The sequence below is a fragment of the Salmo salar genome, chromosome ssa19, assembly GCF_905237065.1.
Source record: "Salmo salar chromosome ssa19, Ssal_v3.1, whole genome shotgun sequence".
In the NCBI taxonomy this organism is placed as follows: Eukaryota; Metazoa; Chordata; class Actinopteri; order Salmoniformes; family Salmonidae; genus Salmo; species Salmo salar.
Window position 1 is genome coordinate 3042212 of NC_059460.1, and position 6000 is coordinate 3048211.

At 44.7% G+C, this 6000-nt stretch overlaps 1 long non-coding RNA gene across 1 annotated transcript; it reads right to left on the minus strand.

Annotated features, from left to right (window-relative positions):
- Nucleotides 1-1222: 1222 nt before the first annotated feature.
- LOC123728954 (uncharacterized) lies at nucleotides 1223-2406 on the minus strand. The gene is made up of 3 exons (XR_006760640.1): nucleotides 1816-2406; nucleotides 1532-1634; nucleotides 1223-1445 (listed from the first exon to the last, which is right to left on the minus strand). It is a non-coding gene; the product is annotated as an uncharacterized lncRNA (long non-coding RNA).
- Nucleotides 2407-6000: the final 3594 nt, after the last annotated feature.

A 6000-nucleotide genomic window follows, 5' to 3' on the forward strand; every position in this document is an offset into this window, starting at 1 on the left:
CCACTTAGGAGCCTACAACAAGTCACAGTAAAACATTTTTAACCATAACATTTTGTACATTTTTTTGTATACAATCTACATTAACAATCTAAATGGACCAAAAAGAGACAATAGAAAAAACTGTCAATGGCAATGTGAGAAAATTATGGTAACTAGTCTGGCCCTAATTCAGGTAAAAAAAAATGTTTTTATGTAAGCCAGGGCGGTATCAGCCAGCGGCGGCTTCCCACATGCGTGATTTATTTGCAGTCTGGACGCAGAGGGGTGAACATCTCCTGCTCTGACTGCAGCTGGGAGGGACTGCTGCGCGAGGAATGGGCCGCCTGTGAGTGCTTTCACGGCCCCACGACAGGATTGTGTCGAGGCACAGATCTGGGGAAGAGTACCAAAATATGCAGCATTGAAGGTCCCCCAATAACACAGTAGCCTCCATCATTCTTAAATGGAACAAGTTTGGAACCACCAAGACTCTTCCTAGAGATGGCCGCCTGGTCAAACTGAGCAATCGGAGGAGAAGGGCCTTGGTCAGGGAGGTGACCAAGAATCCGATGGTCACTCTGACATAGCTCCTCTGTGGCGATAGGAGAACCTTCCAGAAGGACAACCATCTCTGCAGCACTCCTCCAATCAGGCCTTTATGGTAGAGTGGCCAGACGGAAGCCACTCCTCAGTAAAAGACACATGACAGCCCACTTGGAGATTCCCAAAAGCAACCTAAAAGACTTTCCGAACATGAGAAACAAGATTCTCTGGTCTGATGGAACCAAGATTGAACTATTTGGCCTAAATGCCAGGTGTCATGTCTGGAATAAACCAGGCACCATCCCTATGGTGAAGCATGGTGATGGCAGCATCATGGTGTGGCAGGGACTGGGAGACTAGTCAGGATTGAGGGCAAGAGCCCAGGCATGAACCCGATCGAACATCTCTGGAGAGAGCTGAAAATAGCTGTGCAGTGACTCTCCCCATCCAACCTGATAAGAGCTTGGAAGGATCTGCAGAGAAGAATGGGAGAAACTCCCCACATAAAGGTGTGCCAATCTTGTAGCATCATACCCAAGAACACTTGAGGCTGTAATCACTGCCAAAGGTGCTTCAACAAAGTACTGACTAAAGGATCTGAATACTTATGTAAATGTTGTATTTCATTTATTTAGTTTTTTTATACACTTGCAAACATTTCTAAAAACCTGTTTTTGCTTTGTCATTATGGGGTATTGTGTGTAGATTTGAGGGAAAAACACTATTTAATCAATTTTAGGGGTCTGAATACTTTCCGAATGCACTGTATATAATAATCGGACCTTCTCATCCACAAAGATCTCGCCATTGAAGTAGGGTCTGAAGTTCTGGATCTCTATGCCGATATCCTCTTTCACTACGGAGTACAGAGGGACCCCGAGCTCTTCCAGCTGGGGCTTCAGAGAGGACAGCTCAGAGGCCTCCTGGAGTATATGTGCACAATTCAGGAGTATGCCCAAATACATAATATTATGTAGCATGTATTCACACTCATACAAATATACTGTACCTCTCTCCACAAGGATCATCCAGGGCGTCTCGCAGTCATGAGTATTGCACCAGTCTTATCCCACAAAATCCTGGCTTTAACAGTCTTATCTGCAGAGACACAACTAACAATATTGCATACAATGGTAAGAAGCTTTCAGGTGTATAGACGTTACATTACTTAATTGACACTGGCACTAAAACATAGACCTCTTCAGTGCTGGGTAATGGTTCTAGAAGTACATTTCCATTGGAAGCTAAATCACCTAATGAAAGTGAAATCGGTAAAAAAATGTGGGGTCTCACTGTCTGCTGTTGTTGTTTTGAGCTCCGTGTTCTCAAAGTGCTCCAGAGTGGATGGGGCTGACCTGGTCAGGGACAGTGTTGGCCAAGATCCTGCCAGCCAGCCAGACAACCAGCACCCCCAGACCACACACTGAAGGACAGGATCTCCCCCTCCAGGCGGGAAGGTCAGCACTGCAAGGAGAGACCAAACTGATGATTAACACCCCAAAGCCCCATTCAGTTTCTCTACCTTGTCAGTAGTATAAACTTTGTCAATCCTCATGGATTTAAAAGGAATGGGCTGCAGGGAGACAGTTTCCGTCATATTCCTTACACCAGTCTATTCATTTGAAACCCAAGAGTGGGAGTGTACTAGTTCCTTCTTCAGGAAGGAGTGGCAACAATGTCTCAAGACAGACCACCAACACCACGGGCATCTTCAGTAGATAGACTGAACAAAAAATGTATAGAAAAAGAGGAAGACAAATGTGGAAAAGAACAGCAGTTTCAAGTTAAAGGTAATGTTATTATACTTATCAAGCGAATGCAAGCCGTATTAGCTCCAACAGATTTGCTGATGACCCCTACCCCTTTATTCTACTACAGTATATTTTTTTCCTAACTGATATGGTGCCACAGTGTAGCCTCTGATTCAAGAGCACATTGTGTGTCCCACCAGTTACAGAGCAATGAATCAGCTGTTCTGATAAGAAAAGCTCCAATTGTATTCTCTCAGAACAGACAGCACATTCAAGCAGGTCACTGATGCTGTGGAAATGTCTGATAAGGACTGTATCACAACTCCCCTTGATATTGGAGGAAACTCACTGCTACATTTTGTAAGCTGTAGAACACCTCTTCTTATGACTATGAAGTGTTTGACATTTCAAATTTCATACCTCTAAAGAACACATCCTGCTTCAGGACAGGGAAATTACTAAATATGTATTTATATCAAACCAGATGAGTCAAGTATGAAGCCAGTTAACACATTTCTGCTTATCATAGGTCTTCACACCCATACTAGTAGCCTATCTGTGTAAACCACAAGCCACATTGTGCTTTCACAATGTACATTTCCTTTATCCTCTCTTACCCAAAGTGCACGTCTCTGTATCCAAGAGTGAATCAAAGTTTAACAAATACAACAATGACTTACATTTGTACAGCACTAGTAGTAGACCCTAGTCACTAAGCCCAGAATTAAGACAGTTAAATGTGGTATCTCTGACGTGCTGGTAGCAGACATTTAACGTCTCTCAACAATGTTGAAGAGCAATGATTGATTCCACCTTCAATCATCATACATTTTTACAATGTATGAAATCCCTCTATAGACTGAGATGGAGTCATCACTAACCACCTTCCCATCCACATATTTTATGCAAGTGCTTCAACCTGGTCTCAGAGCATTTTGTATTATTCTATACATAAACCCAAGACACTCCATTTAGTATGAGATATTACATTTCGTATGGTATGTATTCATTTGTGGCTGTCCATCATCCATTTCATATGCTAGGTTACAGATTCCAATTCTTATGTTACGCATTTACAAAATGTAACGAATTTGCGAAACGTATGATATGTTACAAATTCTAATTTGTTGTGGCTGGCTAACGTTAGCTATTTTCAAAGTAGCTAAAAAGTAGTAATTAGTTGAAAAGTTGCTAATTAGCTAAAATGCTAAAGTTACCTAAAATGCTTTGGGTTGCTAGACGTTTGCATTATACGCCCACCAATCCACCCCGACCAACCACTCTCCTTTCATTTTTGGTTGCTAAAATTCTAATAGTTAATTTAAGTTTGTGACAAAACACACTAGTGTAGACAATCATTGTACCATAAAAAAAGCTGCTAAATATATTTTCCATAAGCAAAAATATTGTATTAGCAGGTGTTTGAAGCTGGTGTGCAAAAACAAAAGACGTATAAACGAAACTTAGTGGGAACCATAAATAGTGCACATAGAAAAGACATACTGCTACTTAAGGCTGGTTTATACTTTGTCTATCGACATGTCTGTAGACAATTAGAAGGCAGAAAAAGATTTTCCCCACTCCACAGTCGGCTATATTGGTCCGCTAATACACTACTTTTGTGAGAAAAATACACTTTTTTTATTCCGATTTTTCAGGGGGGTGCTGCAACATGCTCAGCACCCCTACTTCCCACGGCTATGCATGCAGCCTGTCGTTTTGGGGTTTATACTTTTTAATTACAAAGATATCTTGTCAGAGGACATTAGGACAATAGAATGTTCACAAGGTCAATGGGACAATTTCTGCAGACATGTCGATAGACCAAGTCTAAAGGCAGATTTACAGTTGATTTCAATGGGAATGACAGATCTCTAACTCACATTTCTATGTGCATTTGGTCTGGTCACCTGTAAAGTTACATATTGCAGCTTTAAGTAACATTGTCTTATGTAACCATACTAATTGTAACACGCGATGTTATGGTATGGTCATCACTGCTACTCGGGAAACCATGCCGTGTATTACATTACATTACATTACATTACATTACATTACATTACATTTAAGTCATTTAGCAGACGCTCTTATCCAGAGCGACTTACAAATTGGTGCATTCACCTTATGATATCCAGTGGAACAACCACTTTACAATAGTGCATCTAAATCTTTTAAGGGGGGGGTTAGAAGGATTACTTTATCCTATCCTAGGTATTCTTTAAAGAGGTGGGGTTTCAGGTGTCTCCGGAAGGTGGTGATTGACTCCGCTGTCCTGGCGTCGTGAGGGAGCTTGTTCCACCATTGGGGTGCCAGAGCAGCGAACAGTTTTGACTGGGCTAAGCGGGAACTGTGCTTCCTCAGAGGTAGGGGGGCCAGCAGGCCAGAGGTGGATGAACGCAGTGCCCTTGTTTGGGTGTAGGGCCTGATCAGAGCCTGAAGGTATGGAGGTGCCGTTCCCTTCACAGCTCCGTAGGCAATCACCATGGTCTTGTAGCGGATGCGAGCTTCAACTGGAAGCCAGTGGAGAGAGCGGAGGAGCGGGGTGACGTGAGAGAACTTGGGAAGGTTGAACACCAGACGGGCTGCGGCGTTCTGGATGAGTTGTAGGGGTTTAATGGCACAGGCAGGGAGCCCAGCCAACAGCGAGTTGCAGTAAACTAGACGGGAGATGACAAGTGCCTGGATTAGGACCTGCGCCGCTTCCTGTGTGAGGCAGGGTCGTACTCTGCGAATATTGTAGAGCATGAACCTACAGGATCGGGTCACCGCCTTGATGTTAGTGGAGAACGACAGGGTGTTGTCCAGGATCACGCCAAGGTTCTTAGCACTCTGGGAGGAGGACACAAGGGAGTTGTCAACCGTGATGGCGAGATCATGGAACGGGCAGTCCTTCCCCGGGAGGAAGAGCAGCTCCGTCTTGCCGAGGTTCAGCTTGAGGTGGTGATCCGTCATCCACACTGATATGTCTGACAGACATGCAGAGATGCGATTCGCCGCCTGGTTATCAGAAGGGGGAAAGGAGAAGATTAATTGTGTGTCGTCTGCATAGCAATGATAGGAGAGACCATGTGAGGATATGACAGAGCCAAGTGACTTGGTGTATAGCGAGAATAGGAGAGGGCCTAGAACAGAGCCCTGGGGGACACCAGTGGTGAGAGCGCATGGTGCGGAGACAGATTCTCGCCACGCCACCTGGTAGGAGCGACCTGTCAGGTAGGACGCAATCCAAGCGTGGGCCGCGCGGAGATGACCAACTCGGAGAGGGTGGAGAGGAGGATCTGATGGTTCACAGTATCAAAGGCAGCAGATAGGTCTAGAAGGATGAGAGCAGAGGAGAGAGAGTTAGCTTTAGCAGTGCGGAGAGCCTCCGTGACACAGAGAAGAGCAGTCTCAGTTGAATGCCCAGTCTTGAAACCTGACTGATTAGGATCAAGAAGGTCATTCTGAGAGAGATAGCAGGAGAGCTGGCCAAGGACGGCACGTTCAAGAGTTTTGGAGAGAAAAGAAAGAAGGGATACTGGTCTGTAGTTGTTGACATCAGAGGGATCGAGTGTAGGTTTTTTCAGAAGGGGGTGCAACTCTCGCTCTCTTGAAGACAGAAGGGACGTAGCCAGCGGTCAAGGATGAGTTGATGAGCGAGGTGAGGAAGGAAATGGTCTGGAGAAGAGAGGAGGGGATAGGGTCAAGTGGGCAGGTTGTTGGGCGGCCGGCCGTCACAAGACGCGAG